Source organism: Rosa chinensis, chromosome 2, assembly GCF_002994745.2.
Source record: "Rosa chinensis cultivar Old Blush chromosome 2, RchiOBHm-V2, whole genome shotgun sequence".
In the NCBI taxonomy this organism is placed as follows: domain Eukaryota; kingdom Viridiplantae; phylum Streptophyta; class Magnoliopsida; order Rosales; family Rosaceae; genus Rosa; species Rosa chinensis.
This window is the reverse complement of record NC_037089.1, coordinates 31,213,818-31,233,870: the sequence shown is the minus strand read 5'-3', so window position 1 is coordinate 31,233,870 and position 20,053 is coordinate 31,213,818.

The following is a 20,053-nucleotide window of genomic DNA, read 5'->3' as shown; positions in this document are numbered from 1 at the left end:
TTTCAAACCATAAGGCCATCTCAAAACCAAAGGGCTAAAAATAGCCCTTGGGATAAATTTTAGCCATGAATTCTGTAGTATTCATCGATGTGGCATCAACCGTCTCTAACCCGTCAAGGCTAAATTATAGCCCTAAAATATATTTTAACATTTTGGATATGTTATATATATATATATATGTGTGTGTGTGTGTGTGTGTGTGTTCTTATTTTTTATCAGCAATTTACAGTATTTACTTATAGTAATTGAAATCATTTTTGTGATAAAAAAATATTTTTTCGATTGTATTTTTTTTTTAAGATAATCAAAAATATCTTTAGCTGATTTTGAAATAGAATAAAACTAATTTCAAAATGGAATAAAGCTGATTTCGAAATGAAATAAAGTTGAATTTGGAATGGGGAAAATTCTACAATGTGTTAACATATGACATACATACAATTGCCTTAAAAGTGGTAAATGAGTCCTCAAAATAGTAATATTAGTCCTCAAAGTGGTAACATGAGTCCTTAAAGTGGTCAATTTTCTAGGTTACCACATGAGTCCTCAAAATAGTAATACTAGTCCTCAAAGTGGTAACATGAGTCCTTAAAGTAGTAAAGTTTCTTAGTTTACCATATGAGTCCTCAAAATATATAGTAATATTAGATATCAAAGTGGTAACATGAGTCCTTAAAGTGGTAAAAATAGTTGATGTATGAGAAATGTTAACATACCATAACAGTTGGAATGGAATCATATTCTCAATATTTATTTTATTCAAGACAAAAGCATTTAAAAAAGAACACAACAAAGTAAGAAAATATAAACACTTGTCAATGACAACCCTGACAATTATTAAAAACACAAATTGAAAGCTTAGAAAACTCAATCACATAGCAAAGATCTAATTCATGGTGCTTGACCTCGCAGACTCCAGAGGTGTTGGACAATATCATCTTGTAAATGCCGGTTGCTAACAAGAGAATGTATCATTCTGTATCGAGACATATATTCTGACATTGTAATTCTTCTGGGTCTATATATATGAGGAAGTAGAAGGAAGATGTGAAAAAGAAGATTGAGGTGATATGTATTTATAGTGTAAAATTTTTTTAAAAAATTAAATTAAATTAAAAAAATTGACCAATGGCTAAAAAAAGAAAATTCCCAAAGGCTATATGTGTAAAAAAATAAATAAATAAATAAAAACCCAACGGCTACATGACGTCAGCAACGTCATGCTCATGTCACGCAGCACTACCACAGGTGGGCCTCTCATTTCTAATCCATTAAGGGCTACTTTGAAAGCTAAATTTGCCCCTCTCTTTAGCCTTTTGGCCCTCAATTTTAACACTTTGGCCCTAAGTTGTTTGGGTTGGAGACCAAAAAGGCTAAAAAATAGGCTTTTAGCCCTTTATGTAGTTGGGTTGGAGATGGCCTAAAGAGCTCAAGGTATATACAGACTTTTATTTATTAATTTCAGTTTTAATTTTTTATCGTATTCCTTACAATCTAGGAATGATCATGTTTGGAAACTCTAGGTTCATGGAATCATGGCTAAACTGAAAACAATTGATTCATTCTTCAAAAGAAAAGAAGTTGAGGATACCGCTAATAATACAACTTCTGGTGTTAATGCTTCATCGAGTTCCGCCAAGCCTCCTTCTAATCCTCCAAATACTAAAGAACATTTGAGACCTCAATTGGAAAATCTTGGACGTGATGTTAATGAAGTTGATATTACTACTATTGAATGAGATCTTGGAAAATGTCTGAAGATGTGAGAATATCCACCCAACAAGCGCGATGAGATTAGACGTGCTTATTTGAAATTAGGGCCATATCAAATTCGCCTTACTGAATATCCAAAGTCTGGAAAGAAGCATCCTCGTCGCTTTCGGATACAAAGGCACTTATCCAAAAGTTTAGAGAAGATGGTTGGGAAAATTTTCTCGGGAAAGTCATTTCACTCTCTAATAAATATGAAATTGATATTCCTGACTTGAATGCTTCTTATTTTGAAGGTCGAAGTTGTCGTCACAAAAGAGATGTTACATTGGAGCATCATTTTCATGTTGATATATTTATGTGCAATCATTGTCATCTATTCCAGAATTATGTCAGAAAGGGTAAGCAGATATTATCTTATTGATAGACTGATTCGTCTTATATTAACTCTTCCAGTATCTATGGCAATAGTGAGAGAGCATTTTCAGCGATGAAAATCATTAAAACAAGGCTTAGAAACAAAATGGAGGATCATTTTTTGGCAGATAACTTGGCGGTCTACATTGAGAGAGAAATTGCTAAGAGCTTCAATTCTAATTCTATACTTGATGACTTTAGTTCTATGAAAGAGCGTAGAGTACTATTTAAATAGTTTTTGCACTTCTAAAATTGGTTGTATTGTGATTTGTTTCAAGTCCCCCCCCCCCCCCGCACACTGTTGTACTTAATTTATGCAACTAATAAAATAGGCATGGGGATGAGCCTCCCAGCTTGACTGGGTTTCAAACCCAAAAAAAAAAAAATGTTATTGTAGTTTTTTTTAGCCCCTCTAAGGTTCGCCTCTTAGTTCCGCCACTGATTTAGAACTGTAGTGTATGCAATTGCTGAAACAGTGAAACCATTAAGTCACATCAAAGGATAATGCTAGGGAAAAATCATAAAAAAATTATAGTGTGTCCAAAAAAAGGTAGAATGAAGATATAAAGTATATTCAAAGAGCTTCAAAATTTTAGTTTTTCCTTTGGTCGGGTTTGTTTGGCTGGGTTCGCTATCCGTTATAACGTAATTGGAAGATTTCAATTTACATCACAAATGATAAATTGCACTAGCTACTAAAGAGAGAAATCCATAAGGCAATGAGTGAATCCAAATCCTATTGCAGCAACTTGTGAAGAACCCAAGACAGGACCGATCAATTTTGTCCAAATTTATAAATTGGTAATAATACCCACAAATCAGACACATTCTATTAGTCGATATCAAAGGGTTTAGCAGAATCTAGCGCTCTCAAAATCCTAGCAAAAATTTGTAAATCACCCAACTGTACAAAAGAGAAACCAATAAGTTTCAATTCTGCACACGTGCATAATCCAACTAGTAGTGACATTGATGGTTGTGTCCCTTTTGTGAGGGTGAAAACAAAGTTTATGAAATTGAATGAGGTACTAAAAATCTAACAAACGATTTTAGTGGAAATCTAAAAACACAACGGAGGATAGGATGGTTTAGCACTTTGATACAAAAGGGGTATTTAACATTAAAGAGTGGGTACCAAGTCTATGTAGATTCTTTGAAGCAGTGCCGTAGCTACAATAGGGCGAGAAGGGTCAAATGACCCTTCTCAGTTTTTGAAATTAGCACATGATCGGCTGATATATACACAACTGCATACATATATTATATTTAATATCATGTTTGACCCCTCTGAGTTCTGACATGAAGAAAAAACTACTTTGGCCCAACTCTGACGGATTCCATGATAGTCTAGGTTTTTAATATATTTAATTAGTCTTATATATACGGGAAAAGATCACAAACCATATACCATCTTTGAATCATTTTACACTTTAGTATACCAACTTTCATAACTATCATATTAGTGTACAAAGTTTGCTTCATCCTTTCATTTTGGTATATGCCGTTAACTTGTCCGTTAACTTTTTCCGTTACAAAAAAAAAAAAAAAAAAAAAAAACCTGACAAAGCGTAATGGGCCCATACTTGGTGTTTATTTGTTTAACAAATTGCAGCTATAGATCTATACTCTGCACTCAAAGGTAATCAATTAAACTTTACTATTCATAATTCTGATCGTTGACAGACTTGAGTTATTTGCTATCCAAGAATTAAGAACAGAGAAAGAGAAGCTGAGAAAATTGAAAAATTTGAGAGAAAGTCTTAACAGAGAAAATCCTGATTACTGGGATATCATCTTTAAACTTCAAACAAGAATCTATAAAGTTGAGCAAGATATCCAAAATATCTTATATATACTTAAAGAAGAACAAAAACCTCTTGATTATTTGAGCATCGGTTAGATCCGCAGATTACTAGTATCAGAGTTTGTAAAGAGTTCAAAAAGGGGAATCCCCAATGGGGACAATGTCTGAATTAATATTAGAGAAGTTGAATTCTCTACTTACATCATCTGATGAGAAACATCAGAACATACTGAAAGAGTTATCTAGATGTCAAGATCATCTAGAAAAATTACCTGCTATAATCTACCAATTAGAAAAATTGGAAAACAAAATAGATTATATCAAGGAACTTCCAAAAACGGAAGAAGAAAAGCTAACAAATGTTAGTAGAAAAATCAATGAACAGCAAAAAGCGCTGGATTCTATGAAAAATATACTGAAGGACAAGAAAGTGTCTACAGTAAAACCAAAGAAAACTAATGGATTTAAACCATTAGAAAAACCTGAGAAGAATCCTGTTCCAAACATGATTTTTCTTGGACCATTTACTAGTCAAACTAGTATTCGGTACGAAAACCCGAAAGAAACCAGAGATGTCAAAATGATGAGAATCTTCGGGAAAAAGAAAGGAGTACAACTCCTAAATGCTGAAGAGTTCGAATACAATGAAATCGAACATGAGGTAAAAAAAACTCCTCAATTCCAAAGTTAGATTTCAAACAAATCTACAAAAGGGGAACGTTTGACCTGATGGATAGCCATCACTTCAAATTACTGGAATTTACAACCCCTCTACAACAGGAGAAACCGATCTACTGATGATCACTCCTGTAGAAGTTGCCCGAGCAAGAACAAAAAATTATCAATTTATGCATATTGGAGCAGTCCAAGTAGGCATAAAACTTCTTACACGAGAAGGTATAAACTGTTCAGTTCTATGTGTCTTACAAGACAATAGACTAACAGATTGTCAAGCTAGTCTGTTGGGAACACTTGAAGCATCTTTATGCAATCAAGTGGCATACTTCAACTACTTTCCAAATTTCTTAACCAGCTTGAAAGATGCAGCTCACTATCTGAGACTGAGAGTCAAGACAGATGGCATATCAATGAAAAATAATATGCAAGAACTGGCAATAGTATACAGAATATACTATAAATTGATGAGTACCACAGTAGAACCTAAAACCAGGATATCAAATATCCCAGGTCTTACTACTGGTTTCCTCACTAGCCAGAAAAACCATTCACAACAAATCCACAAGGTTAATTAAGTAACTTTTCCCATTGAATGGAAATTGTCTGGTTCGAAAAAACCAGCAGAAAATGCCAAAGCGGCAATTTATGAAAGCAGAAAGACTGGAGATATCAATCTAAAATTCGACGATCACAGAAAAAGTGACGTCTGTCCTGAAAATGTCAGGATAAACAACAATCTTCTCAGAAAAAGCTACAGCACTAGGGAAGCCAGTGTTAGTGGTACCAAATACTCTGAAGAACTATCAGAGTCTATCACTGAAGAAGAACTAGAAGCTGATATGAACAGACCAGTAAAAATGCTTAGAGCACAAAAGCTCTATGATCTCTATGATGAAGGAGAATCCTGCGAAGATCCTGAACGATTAGAAAAACTAATCGAAGAAATGAAAATTTTCAACCCTGGAAAGGAAAGAAAACTCCTTCCCTATCAAGATATTGAAATGGAAGAAGGAGAAAACTCCAAAACAGTCATCATAAGAGAGAAAGGAAAAATAAAACTCCATTTACAGAAGGCCCCTACGGGCAAAAATGGAGAGAGAAATTCACAAAGATTTGTCCCAGAAGACAATATACCCAGAATACCAATTTCCACTCATGGTATCTGGCTAAATCTAGACAAGAGAAAAACTCTTGACCAATGGGTTGATAGCCTGGTGATGGCTTCTGCTCTAACCCTTGGAAATTTGAAGCACCAGATCTTCAGGTGTATTATGAAACTACTCTCACCTAAGTAGCAAAAGAGTACTACTTCTCTTTCAAAGAGACTGCCAGAGGAAAAGACTGGCTTGAAGAAATCAAAAATTCAAAATCTCCGTATGATTTTGCAATACCTCTGTACGATCAGTTCTGTGGAGATCTCTCAAATCTGAGTGAGAAGGCTAAAGAAACAGCCAAATCAAATATCTATGCTCTCAAAATCTGCGACATGAGATATTTTGAATAATACTTGAATGAATTTCAAGAATATTACTGTACAATTGGTGAACTAGAGAATACTGATCTAGTCAACCTGTTGCACAGGAAACTCCCTAAACCATAGAGAACAGCTGTGAGAGAAAGCATAGCTGAAAAACTAATTGAAAGATTTTTAGTTGGAGGAATTGCCGACAAAATCAGGCAATTACTAAAAGAACAATGCAAAGCCAATCTTAGAGCTAAGATGGCCAAGAAACAACTCAAAGGAGTTGAAAATTTCTGTTATGGAATACTGGATATGCCAACCAACTGGGGATGTCATGAATCCAAGTTCCACAGAAAAAGAAAAGAAAAATATTACTCAAAAAAATTCAAAAGGGGTAACAAGAAAAAAGATTGGAAATTCAATAAAAGTTCCAATTACAAGAAACAACAGGATGAAGATCCTAAAAAGAAATTCTTCAAGAAAAAGAAGAATAACAGAGTCAACCATCAGAATACTCAACCAGGCAAGAAAGCTTGCAGATGCTGGTTATGTAAAGCTGAAGGGCACTATGCCAATGAATGCCCAGAAAATAATAAAAGAGCTACAAAAGCTCTATTCTAAAAATATGAGCCTATAGTAGAAACAACAAATATGTAAGGCTACGAAATAGCCTATTCTGATGATGAAGAAGACGACAGGTCAGCTTATTCTGCCTGGTCTGAAGAAGAAGACTCATCTGACTCTGAAATAGATTCTGAAGTAGAATACTTAGAATCTAGACAGATGAATGTCCCACATGTCAAAAACTGGGAAGAAAGTAAGACGAAAACAATATCGTCTGCTTACCAGGTAAACCCTGGTACATTCGTTTGTGACTACTGCTTATGTCAACTAAAGAATGGACTTCCTATGTTCTGTGAAACGTCAAAACAGACTTATCACAAAGAATGCTTCATAGCTGAAGCCAGAAGAAAGACTGAGAACAGCCTTGTCAGCCAATTGGTAGAGAAAGAATATGAAGATTATTTCTCTGAGAAAAAAGAGAAAGAATTAGAAACTCAGTTCCAAGAAGCTATGGAATCCTCTTCCTTAAAAATAAAGGAAGAAAAAATCGAGGAAGAAAAACTCGATACAACCATTGAACTGGTTGAAATACCAGAAAATGTTCCAGAAGAATGTAAACCATTCATACCTCAGGAACAAGCTCAGAAAAATGAGCTTCAACAATCGAAAGTCGTCTCTACTAGTAGATACAACAACTACATAGAGATTGGACTCAAATTCCCTGATCATAAAAAATATCATCTACATGCATTTGTAGACAATGGATCAGGATTTACAGTTGCAAAGAGATTTGCAATTCCAGAAGAACTCTGGAAAGAAGACAAGAAAAGAATAGCTACTGGTGTCCAATTTGATGGAAGCCACCTAACTATGAGCAAAGTAGTTAGAAATGTTCATATCACCATTGGTGGAGGAACATTTATTATCAACACTCTTTGGCAATCAGAAGGCCAAGGATCTGATTTCTTGTTGGGAAATGATTTTATTCTCCAACAAAGATTCATCCAAGATGAAGAAGCGATAGGCTTCAGAAAAGGAGACAGAGTGTTCTGGCAGACAGGCTTACACAAGTGAAAAGTGTCGTAGGACCAAACTTTACTACCCAATATCAGAGATCGCAACAAAATAGTAGTGATCTTACACCCTACCAACCCAAATTCGAACTGATACTCCAAATCAAACAACAACAAGAAGTACTTGTTGAAGAATCTTCAGAAGAAGAAGAAGAAGAAGAAACAACTAGCGCAAATGAATAAGCTAGTTTCATTCATGAGCATAATCTCAAGCACTTTCATAATAAGCTTGAGTCTAAGAAAATTCCCACCCTTGACAAAATCAGGAAACTACTCGAGCAGGACATCGATGTAGACCCTCAGAAGTTTTGGGGAAAAGACCCAATGGTCTATGAATTAAGATTACTTGATATAAATGTCATCTGTCATGTCAAAGCTATTCCTCAGTACAAAGAGGAAGTCCAAAAAGAATTCAGAAAAGATATCGAAGATCTCCTGAACAAGAGATTAATTCAACCATCCACTAGCCCTCATCATGCTCCAGCATTCTACGTGAGAAATCATGCAGAAAACCTCAGAGGCAAAGCTAGAATGGTAATTGACTATAGAGATGTCAACAAGAAGACTGTCAAAGACGGTTATCAAATTGCTCAAGTAATAGTATTGATCAACCAGCTCAGAGGAGCTAAAGTCTTTTCAAAATTCGATGCAAAGTCAGGTTTTTGGCAAGCCAAAATGCATCCTGAGAGTGTTCCTCTCAGTGCATTCGGAACACCACAAGGTCATTACGAATGGTTAGTAATGCCTTTTGGTCTAAACAAGCCCCTTCAATCTTCCAAAGAAAGATGGACAACATCTTCAAACATGTGGCTGAATTCTGCGTCGTCTACATTGATGACATCCTCATCTTCTCCAAAAACACAGAAGAACATATGAAACACCTCTATGAGGTTGTAAAGCTGATAGTTCAGCATGAAATTATCCTAAGAGAAAAGAAAATCTTCTTTATCCTCGACGAAGTTGATTTCCTAGGAATCAATATTAAAAATGGAGTAATAAAACTCCAACCTCACATCCTTGAGAAAATCTGGAAGTTCCCAGATAGGATTCCTGATGCTAAGAGTCTAGAGAGATTCTTAGGAGTCAAAAACTATGGGAGAGATTTCATTCCCAAAATCTCATGACTAACAGCAATGTTATCTCCTAAAACAAGTTCCAAAAGGAAATGGAACTTCACTAAAGATGATGAGAAAATTGTGAAGCAGATAAAAAATCTCTGCAAGAATCTCCCTCCTCTACAACAACCAGAGGAAAATGATGAAATTATCCTCCAAATAGATGCGAGTGATAATTACTGATCCGGTGTTGTTCTGGCAAAGAAACCAGGAACTAACATTGAAAAGATCTGTAAATTTTGTAGTGGCAAGTTCAGCCCTGCAGAATTAAATTATCCCACAGGGGAAAAGGAAATTTTGGCTGTCAAGAAAATGATTTTAAATTCTCCAGCTTTTCTTGGAAAACCCTTTACTGTCCCCACCAATTGTGCGAGAGTAAAGAATTTTAAAAATTTTAAACTTGATAAAGCTACTGATAGAGGAAGATTAGTTAATTGGCAATTATTTCTTAACCAATATGATTATATTGTTGAATTAATTGCAGGGAATAAGAACTATCTTCCAGATGCTCTAACCAGAGAAATGGCAATGTTCAACCGAAAAGAGGACGACGAAGGTCGCAATCCCAGAAGCAGAAGAACTGGGAAAGAACCTGAAATTGCTGAGGATCCTAAAGAAAAAATCCTCAAAAGGTTCCTGCTAAGTCTGAAAGACTTGGCTACAATTGATCAATCCCACGACAAAGGATTAGCTAGCCCGTCTCAAACGGAAGACGGTAAAGGCTCATCAAGACCGTTGACGGCTGTTGCTTTGCCAAAAAGCAAACCAACTCTAACTGGAATTATAAATGTTTTTAATTATGAATTAAGCACCTTTGCTGATCCTGTGTTCAGAATTGGTAGGAGGCTAGCTTACCATTAGAAGGCAATCCTGGATAATCTCTTATTTGCCTTTCAGGAAAGAAACAGTGGTATTATGTTCCCAGCCTTATTCGCATTAGCTGAAGAACTCCATGAAAATGCTAGACCACAGCATGAAGAAATTCATATACAGCAGAGTGCTGTTAGAACTGAAAAAATTCACTATCTTGAAGATCCAGAAAGTGCTAGAATTCCTATCATAGCACTAAAAGAATCAGATTAGTTTGAATTCCATAATCTGATTGGAAGCCATAATTCTGAGAACTGTATTCCTCCAACCCTCTTCATCGTTGCAGGTCCTTATGTTGGAAGGTACGGAGTTAATGTTCAGAGTGAACATCCTCAAGAACACAAGCTTTGGCTTGTTGAAAATGGTTTTGTCCATAATCTATGGACCAAAACAAATGATGATCTTAAAGGCCTACTCCCTATCATCGTCAACACAGTCAAAAATGTCAGAAAAAATGACTGTACTCTCAGATTGAAGTTCAGATCTACTCCACCAGAATGGATTCAAAGAACAAACGGTGAAGTTGGATACATCTCTCCTTATCATTATGTGAGAATTATTCAAAAAAGACATCTTCAGCCCTCCTGTGTTGGATACAATGGCCAGCCAAATTCAAGCATTCCATGGATGAAGGCCATGTCTCTCTAATATATCAAGAAGATACAAGAAACATTTTCCTGGCAGCAGGAGAAAAAACAATTACCACTGCTTACGATCATCCTGAAGTAATCAGCAGTGACCTCTTCATATCTCTCACAAGAAAAGAGATAGACTCGACACTGCCATGCTTACAGTGGGTTGAAAAGCTTGAAAAGGACAACCACTACAAGATGTATGTAGATACAGATGTCGAGGAAAATACAACTACTGACAGAATGGCCAGGATGGACAGCAACTCCTTTGTCCTTGGTCACAACTCAGAAACAGACAAGAACATGTGAAGCAGCAGGTGTAGAAAGCACCGAAAGCAACTTTGGACTTTTCCCAAAGGCTGCTTTTGCTTTTCAGAAAAGCAGGTGAAAAACATTTCACCTAGAGGAATCTGCTTTTGCCATCCGACCTCCATCATCAGGAGCACTCACGAAAGCAGATAATCACGGAGTTCTATACATTTAGTTGTTTTGAATTCCAGTTTGAGTTCCGCTCCCTATATAAGGTGCTTTAGGTTTCATTGTAAATCATCAGAAAATTGGGAAGATAAATTCTCTCAAGAAGTAAGAAAGCCAGAGTAGCAGTGTGCTCTTTTCCTTCCTGTTTAGGCTTTCAGTACAAGTAAGTCAGTCTTATCATTATGAATAACTAAACAGCCTTTTAGCTGTTTACCCAAGAGTGAGGCTTTGGGTCTATCAGTCTGTCTTTATGGTTAATAAATAAATTCTGACTAGTGTGTGCCCAATATAATTTGTCACAAAAATTGTTCTATTTTCTTCCTGTCTTTTATCTATTTTTCCAACTGTTAAGAAGAACTGCATTTATTTTAAGTATCCTGTACAATCCAGAATCATTCTTCAACTAAGGCAGTAGTGATTCTGCCCTGTAAGTAACCACTTAGACAAGAGGTCGTTAGGTGAAATGTGGCATGTTGAAGGCTAGTCCTTAGAAGAGAAGTTTCTGTCTTTATGCATGATACCCTAAATTTCTGCAGAAATTCCAACAGTAGTCCAAATGGTAGCCTGAAATAGTAGAACTTAACGGTCATACCTAACGGTGTTAGTTTTATACACCAAAATGATGTTGAAATCTAAAGTTCATACACCATTTTGATAGTTTTCAAAGTTCATACACCAAAGTGTAGAATCCTCCATACTTCATGCACTATTTGTGATAAAATCCCTATATATACAGACATACTTTTCTTTTTTTTTGAAACGATACACACATACTTTATTCATACCACAATTGTTTAGGTACTTCATTAATGAATAATCATTTAGCTCTATATCTATATAAATTTAGGTATGTACACTTTGATTTTGTCTCCTCGTTCTCTTTACGCCGTTTTCTCTGGAAGTCTTTTTTTTTTTTTCCTTCTCTCTTCTCCTTCTTCTTCTTAGTGTTTTTACGAACGGCAAATTGTCTTTTAATTTATAAATGTCTTTTTGGAGAAATATCATAAGAGAAAAAGCGTGTTTGTTTATTATTATTATTTAAATTATGACCCTCCTAATTATGATTTCTGGCTACCTTTGAAGATGGAGGAAAAGGCCTCAACGTCATCTTGCTGGGGGAAGCCTTCATGCTGATTGGAGTAAACTCTGGAAGTCAACTGTGCCTCCAAGAGTCAAGGTGTTCATTTGGCGTTTACTGCATGGTGCACTACCTACCAGGTTAGCTTTATTTTCACATAAAATCCCCATGCATGACGTTAAGTGTGTGTTTTGTTGAAATCCAAATAAAAAAGACAAATGAGAGATTTATCTTAAATCTTGCTATGACGTCTATCCTTGGATTAGGATATGTTTTGTTTGGGCGAGGGGTGTTCAATATTGCTACAAGAGCATGGTGACTTGGTCTTAACTTGCTTTGATCTAGTCTTTTGTTATCGGTAGTAGTTTCACAGTCGTAGTGTGATAGGTGGGTCAACAGTTTCACCTGGTTGCTTCTTGCTCAGATTGATCTTGTTGATCCAGACATAGGTGTTTTGGATCCTCAATATGTACAACGCGCGCCTGAAATAATAAAAAGATTGTACTGTCCTAACAAAACATGTTTTATTAATTTATTTTTTGTTTGAAGGGTAACTTATTGAAACCCAAGGACAATTACAATTGTAAATCCGAGATATTAAAGATTTAGAGGAGAAATTTCAAGATATGTAAAAGTGAATTGGAAATGGAATTGGTCTACTCATTGTATTTCATAGCCCCTTTATATAGGGATAGAATTACAATAGAAACATCAATTAACATCAATTACAATAATGATAGTAAATGTTGATTGTGATGTGACTGCAATTCCTTGATTCCCTCTTCGTCAGTTTCTTTGACGAAGGCACATAATATGTTTTTCCTTTAACACTCCCCCTTGTGCCAAGTCAAAGACGAAATGATGTATGAGTTGTTGCCTCACTAAAAACCTTGCCAAGTAACAATAAAAAGCGACAACACCAAGGATAATCAGCAACAATAAACTCTCCTCAAGATCAAAGTGAACTAGGTTCGATCTGAGGACAGTATGGCAAACTTGCTCACTTAGTCATTGCCTAAATTCTACTTTCGAGAAACATGTTGGTAGCATCATTGCGGAAGTTATCCGAACTCTAATGATCGTAGTCATTAGGGGAAGATGCAGATATCAGGGGGAAGTGTCTACATGTATGGTCTTAAAACGTGAATGGTGTGTTGTGCTCTTTTTCCCCTTCAACCGAGGCTATTTTTGTCCCACAAGGTTTTTGTTACTCGGCAGGGTTTTTAATGAGGCAACAAGAGGAGCACCACGTTTAGGCGACACAAGGGGGAGTGTTCAAGTAAATCCAGAATATGTGTCTGGACCAAACTCTAGGTTACTTGACCTAGTTGTAATAGAGTTTAGAATTAGAGATATTCTCTGAGATATTCATAGATATCTGATTAATTGTACGATTATCTTTCCTTGTACAACTCTGATTCTATGTCTTGTAATCTTCTATATAAAGAGGCCCCTATTATCAATGAAAGCACGACTCAATTCTCTCCCAATTTTAGATTTCCTTAAACACGTGTAATTTTTCTTTTTTAACATATGGTTATACCCCAAAAAAAAAAAAAAAACAAGACAAAATATCCGTCAATTGATAATTAAACTTGAAAGGTGCTTAAGTGCTCAACTCATCACTCGGAAATCAATATCTTCGATCGATCTCCCAAATCTACCGAGCGTCATTTTCGTGATAGGGATTAGGTTTTGGCTACGATTGTGATATGATGGCGAAGAAGAACTCTGATGTGTGTGTATCTAAGATTGGGGATGGGGCGGGGATGGTATTGTGATTCTCATCCCCAAACCCGCCCCAATAATATATACATATATTTAATTTATATATTTTTAAATTTATTTATATATATAAATTTATTTTTATAATATAAATCACAAATATATATACATTTACTACTTTACTTTGATGGCTATACTTTTACTTTTAATGGTATTTTAACTTTTGCACTTACTGAATTATGATTTATGAATTTAATCATATTTTAATTTTATTTGTTGTAGATTTTGATTTTTAAAAAGGCAATATGAGAAAAAAAATTATTTTATTTATTAAATTCTTATTGGGGATTTGGGGCGGGGTTGGAGGCTTAGTCCCCAGTGGGGATGCGGACGGGGAATCCCCAGTATATTTTTATTAGGGATTGGGGTGGGGATGAGGGTGGAGAATGAGCCTAGGGATGGGAATGGTATTGTGATCCCCATCCCCAACCTGTCTCATTGCCATCCCTAGCTAAGGAGGTCCTTAATTAACTTAGCTTACAGTACGGATTTCCATATTTTGACCAATTTTTTTATAACTTATTCACATCTTAACCGTTCAGTTTTTAGGTCCTAATGTATAGATCATATCTGCAAATTTTCAGCCAAATTGATGATTTTTAAGGCATCCAAAACTGCAATTTATACGAATGAACTGAATTTGTCAAACCTGAACCATTCGTGTAAATTGCAGTTTTGGATCCCTTAACGATCATCAATTTGGCTAAAAATTTGCAGAAGTGATCCACTCATATATACCTAAAAACTGGACGGTTAAGATGTGAATATGTGATCAAAAAGTGGTCAAAATATAGAAATCCGTACCGTAAGCTAAGTTAAGGATATCCTTAGCAAAGAATGCCTGTATAATGATCTTTAAGGATACTAACTCACTTAAACTAATGGACATACTGGATCTGCCCACCCTAAACTGTACTAGCTTTAAGACAATTATCAATGTCTTAACGATCATCAATTTGGCTAAAATTTTGCAGAGATGATCTATACATTAATACCTAAAAATTGAATGGTAGAGATGTGGATATAAGACCGAAAAGTGACCCTAAACTCCAACCTCATACGTTAATTTCAGAGTTAGGCCTCACTCTAGATAGGATCTGTGTGTGTATATATATATATATATAATTATTTTATTTTATTTTGCTAGCTAGTCATCTACGTCAATCGATCTATTATCCTCGCTGAACCTCTTATATACCTACAGAAACGACTGGACGTTGTCCGTCCTTAATGACGTAGAGGTTATTAGGAGACGATATAGACATATAGTTGCTGGAAAGAAATTGGAATGTAAGTCTTGTTTTGATAGAGATTGGTCGCTCAAAAATTGTCTCGGCCACGTGTCACTCGGCCGAGGTCTTCTTGGCTTACACGCGTCCTTCTGGCTTGGTGATGTGTGCGCGGGCATGCCAACTCGCGGCCGAGAGGCCAAGTGAGGTTTTGATCTAGGTTACAGAGTTTGCACTGATTTGACTTCTAATCAGTCGACTGTGGGCCGAGGAAGAATTGATCTCGGCCGCGGGGTTCTCTCTGCCTTGGATGCAAGGACTTTACACGATTCGGCTTTGCTAGCCGGAGTGTTCGTGCTGTGCAACTCGGTGAGTGCACGTGAATATGAAAGTGCGAGTGATGATTGATAAATCTATATGATGCAGATACTCACAAGTCACAATAAAAACAAAATCAAAATATAAGGTGTTACCCTGATGCCTTGATTCAATACGAGTCCGGACGAAGAAACGCATGAACCCTAAAAACTTGTTTATATGATTTTCTTAATATGATTTGTGAAAAAGTAAATGCAGGAGAGTAGTTGCAAAGAAATCAATCGCAGGAAAAATAAAATAATGAGCAAGGAATTAAAGAATGAGAAAATAAATATGCAAGAATGTAAAGTGCAGGAAAGACAAGAAAAATACCAGTAAGTAAAATAATTCACGAGAGATATTGTAAATTGATAGAGTGTAGAGATGCGATAGAGAATTTGAGAATATTGAATTTGTATTGAGCTGTCGTGTTTTTGGTCGTGGACCTTTAACAAAGATGTCTACGGCCCCTTTTATAGTACAGAATAAATAAAACAAATACAATCTCAGCTTTAATTGTTGAGACTAGATTGATTACAAATTGAATTCTATGAATAAAACTCCTTTGATGTGCATATTTGGCAATCAACAATCATGACTCTTCAATGATTATTTTTGTAACAACTCTTCAATGCTTATTTTTGTAACGGCCACACTTAGTGCTGCAATGTCTCTGAACGTAGAATTTGACATTTAGTAGCTTTTATATGCTCCTAATGTCTGTGTCCCTGACCAATTGAAACCGGCATTGGATAGGACTTTCTCAGCCACAAGTAAACCAGAAATCGACTCATGTGAGTAGGACCTCGGCTGGAGTGAGCCGGACCTCGGCTGAAGTGAGCCGGGCCTCGGTTGAGGAGAAGTGAGCCTTACCTCGGCTGGAGTGAGCCATGCCTCAACTGAATATTTATTATATCACGGCCCACTATGACCCATGCCTGCTTCCATGTGGGACCCGGCTTAACGTCACGTAGGCCTTGCCAAATTTAGGTTCAAACAGAGATCTAGAAAATCTATGCAATTTGTCCTTGATGAGATTGTATTAAACTGCTTCTATTTGTAAAACATGATTGTGTGTGATATTTCTTATCAAGGTTTATGTTGGTAATAATTGGAATATATTTATTTCATTTCCATCAGGTTGGGGAGCAGCTGGTGAAGCCAATCTGCAGGCCCTCGTAAAGCTCTTCTCCAGATAAAGGCTGAAGAGGAGGAGCAGTAGTTGTAGGGATCAGAGGCCTGCTAGTTCTCTAACGTGAACCTAGGGCTCCCAGTTCTTTAATTAACAAATTACATATAAGTTATTGACAGAAAATTGTTTGACAGATACATCCTTTAAAGATGAAATTAAACATCCAAGGACAAAATCTTACAGATAAGGACAAGTTGATCTCCACTTGCCACCTGTTATAAGGTTAATTACTTATTTGCCCTTAACTTATTTTTTTGGGTTCTTTATTCCCTTTCTGCTAGCGTGAGAGACCGTCTCTCTCTCTCTCTCTCTCTCTTTCTCCTTCGTCGGCGACACCTTCTTCTTCTTCTTCTTTAATTTGAAACGCAGTGAGAGAACCCGTCCATGGAAGCTTTCCAATTTCTCTTCTCCTATTGAAAGCGGTCGAATTTCCATGTTAGTTTTATGATTCTTCATGTCTTCTTGCTTCAAATTCATGCTTCTGTGTCAATTTCATGCTTTCTAGGATTTTGATCATCTACTGTTTCATTCAATTTTTTGTGAATTTCTTTTAGTTTTGGTTCAATTTGTTTCGTTTTGAATTATTGAACTCATTTTAGGTTGAATTTGATTCTTCTTTTTTCTTTTTACTTTTCTATTTTGAATTTGTCTGTTGGTTTTTTAGCTATAATTGGTACGGGAATATACTTCGAGGCTATGATATTCAATCCTGAAGTTTGAGGTCTCAGTTGGTTTATAATTGGAGTATTGTGATTTTAGTGTCTGATGGTTTATGATAGTGTTATGATTGTAGTAGAGCAGTAGCAGTTCTTGTGAGCTACTATGATAATGTTCTTATGTTCGGTTGTGTAATAGCAGTAGCAGGTGGTTGATTATTGTGTATGTGAGGTTTGATATCTTGTAGAGCAGTAGCAGAGTTTGATGTGATGTTTAGTTTTACTATTATCATAGTAGCTGTTTTAATATTTTGGCTTTCAGGTTGTGCAGTAGCAGTATATAACATTAATAATAGTTTTCTAAATGTGTTTTATAGTATGTCAAAGTCAACATTTGGAAGATTTACATATGGGACAGAGACTATTCTTTTACTGTTGTCATCAAGCACCACGTATGAAAATTTATGTGCCAAAATTTCCTCAAGGTTTCGAAATCTCAAGGATGGTCAATTTGTTTTTGGATATGCACTTAACGATTGCCCCAATTGCTACTTAGAGTGTGACGATGATATTTTGGTCATGTTGGATATCTTTCAACTGCTAAATTGTCCCTTTATAGATATACATGTTCTTGATGTTGGAGCTTGTTCCAAGATGTGTGTCGATAAACAAGAAATTGCTGCTACTGTGAAACATGCTACTGTGGATAATGCTATTGTGAATATCCCTGAACTTGTTGATGAAGATCATGCTAGTAATGATGATTCGAACTTTGAGGATGACAACAACATGATAATTGGAAATTTTGTGAGCAACAAGTCTAAAAGGAAGTATATGTCTAGTGATTGGAATGACAATATATATAAGATTGGTCAAGTTTTCCTTGGTGGTGCCGTTGAATTTCGGGATAAGTTGTGCAAGTTTGCAGTTGAGAAGGGGTTTGAGTTTAACTATGTTAAGAATAACAAGTGCCATGTTAGTGCTACTTGTGCCAAGAAAGATTCCGATGGGTGTGAATGGTACGTTTATGCTTCCTTAAACAAGGCTAGTGGTTATTTCCATATAACAAAGTTGGTGAATAATCATTCTTGTGTTGGTGTTGTCCGGCATCAAAATCATAAGAGGCTAGGATCCAAAGTTATTTCCACTATTACGGTTGATAAAGTGAGATCCGATCCTTTGATTAAGCCCAAGGATATTGTCAAGCATTTCAAGAATGATTATGGGTTTGATATTCCTTATCACATGGCATATAGGGGCAAAGAGGCTACTAATAAGATGTTGCATGGTAGTGAAGCATTTGGGTATTCTATATTGCCTTGGTATATTGACACATTAAAGAGAACTAACCCCGGTTCATACTGCATCCTTGACTCTCTTGATAATCGTTTCCGTTGATTGTTTATATCTTATGGGGCTTGCATAAATGGCTTCAAATATTGTCGACCTATGCTGTTCCTTGATGGGACTTTTATTAAAAACAAGTATAAGGGGATGCTATTGGGTGCTTGTGCTAAAACAGGGAACAAAGGTATGCAAACTTCTTCCAAAGTTGAGTTTTCTTTTGTTTTGTCCATGTAGTAGCAGCATATGTAAATTTTGATTAATTGTGAATTTTTAGTGTGTTTTCTGAGAACTTGGCAGTAGTAGCGCTTATTGTGTTTTCTTGTATGTGATCTTCACATGATGATGAGATGGGAGTTTGTTTTGCATGCTTTCCTATTGTCAACTTGAATTTCTTTATGCCAATAGCAGTAGCAGCAGCATAACAGTATCAGTAGCATTTTAAAGCAGTAGCTGTTCTTATGTTCGATCCTTTTTTTGTCTTATTTATTCTAGCTTTTTGTTTCTTCTTTTTTTTCAGATGTTTTCCCATTTGCCTTTGCCATTGTTGATGCTGAAAGTAAAGAGAATTGGAGGTGGTTCCTTGAACATTTGGCAATAATCTTGGCGAGTGACTACCGGACTATTGTATTCATGACAGACCGTGGAGCTGGTCTTTTGGATGGTGTGAAAGAAGTGTTTCCAAATGCGCCACACTCCTACTGTATCAAGCATCTAAAGGACAATTTGAATGGCAAGTATCCAAGTTCCTATGGTTCTACTTTTAAGGAACACATTGTGAGATTGTTTACACAAGCTGCATATGTTAGGACTTCAGATATCTTCAATAAAAAGTTGGAAGAATTTAGGAAGCAAAGTCGTGGGCAGGGGTCAGTCCTTTCTTGCTAACTTGCCACCTGAAAACTATGCTATTGCTTGCTTCCCTGCTAAAAGATATGGCGAAATGAGTAATTCTTTGGCAGAGAGCTTCAACAACATGGTCAAGGATGAGAGATGCATGCCTCTGCCTTAGTTGCTTGAAGGCATTCGTGTGAGAGTTATGGAGATGTTTTGTGAAAGGAAGGTTCAATCTTCTACTTAGAGGAGTGTGTTATGTCCTAAGCTTGAGAAAAAGTTGTTGAAAAGGATAGAAACAGGGAGAAATTGGAGAGTTAGCCAGTGTACTAATGATATTTTTGAAGTTTGTACAGAGGATAGCACCGTCATGGTGAACTTGGTTGAGAGGGAGTGTTCTTGTGCTTGGTGGCAGTTTAGGTGCTTCCCATGTTCTCACACAGTTCAAGTAATCCAAAAGGCGAACCGTATCCCTTACCATTACATTGAAGATTACTGGAAGACCTCATTCTATAGAAGTGCTCATGATCTTCCTATTTTTCCAGTCCCGGATTTTGATAAGCCCAATCCTAATAGTTTTGGTGATTCAGCTTTGCAGCCTCCCAAGACTCGGAAACCTCCTGGAAGACCACGGACAAGGAGGATCAAGTCGTTTGGGGAAGAGTCCAGACCAGTGAAATGCACACGTTATGATCAACTTGGGCACCACAATCGCAGGTCATGCAATGTGGCTATCTGAGACAGTAGCACATTCAACAGTAACAGTAGCACATTTA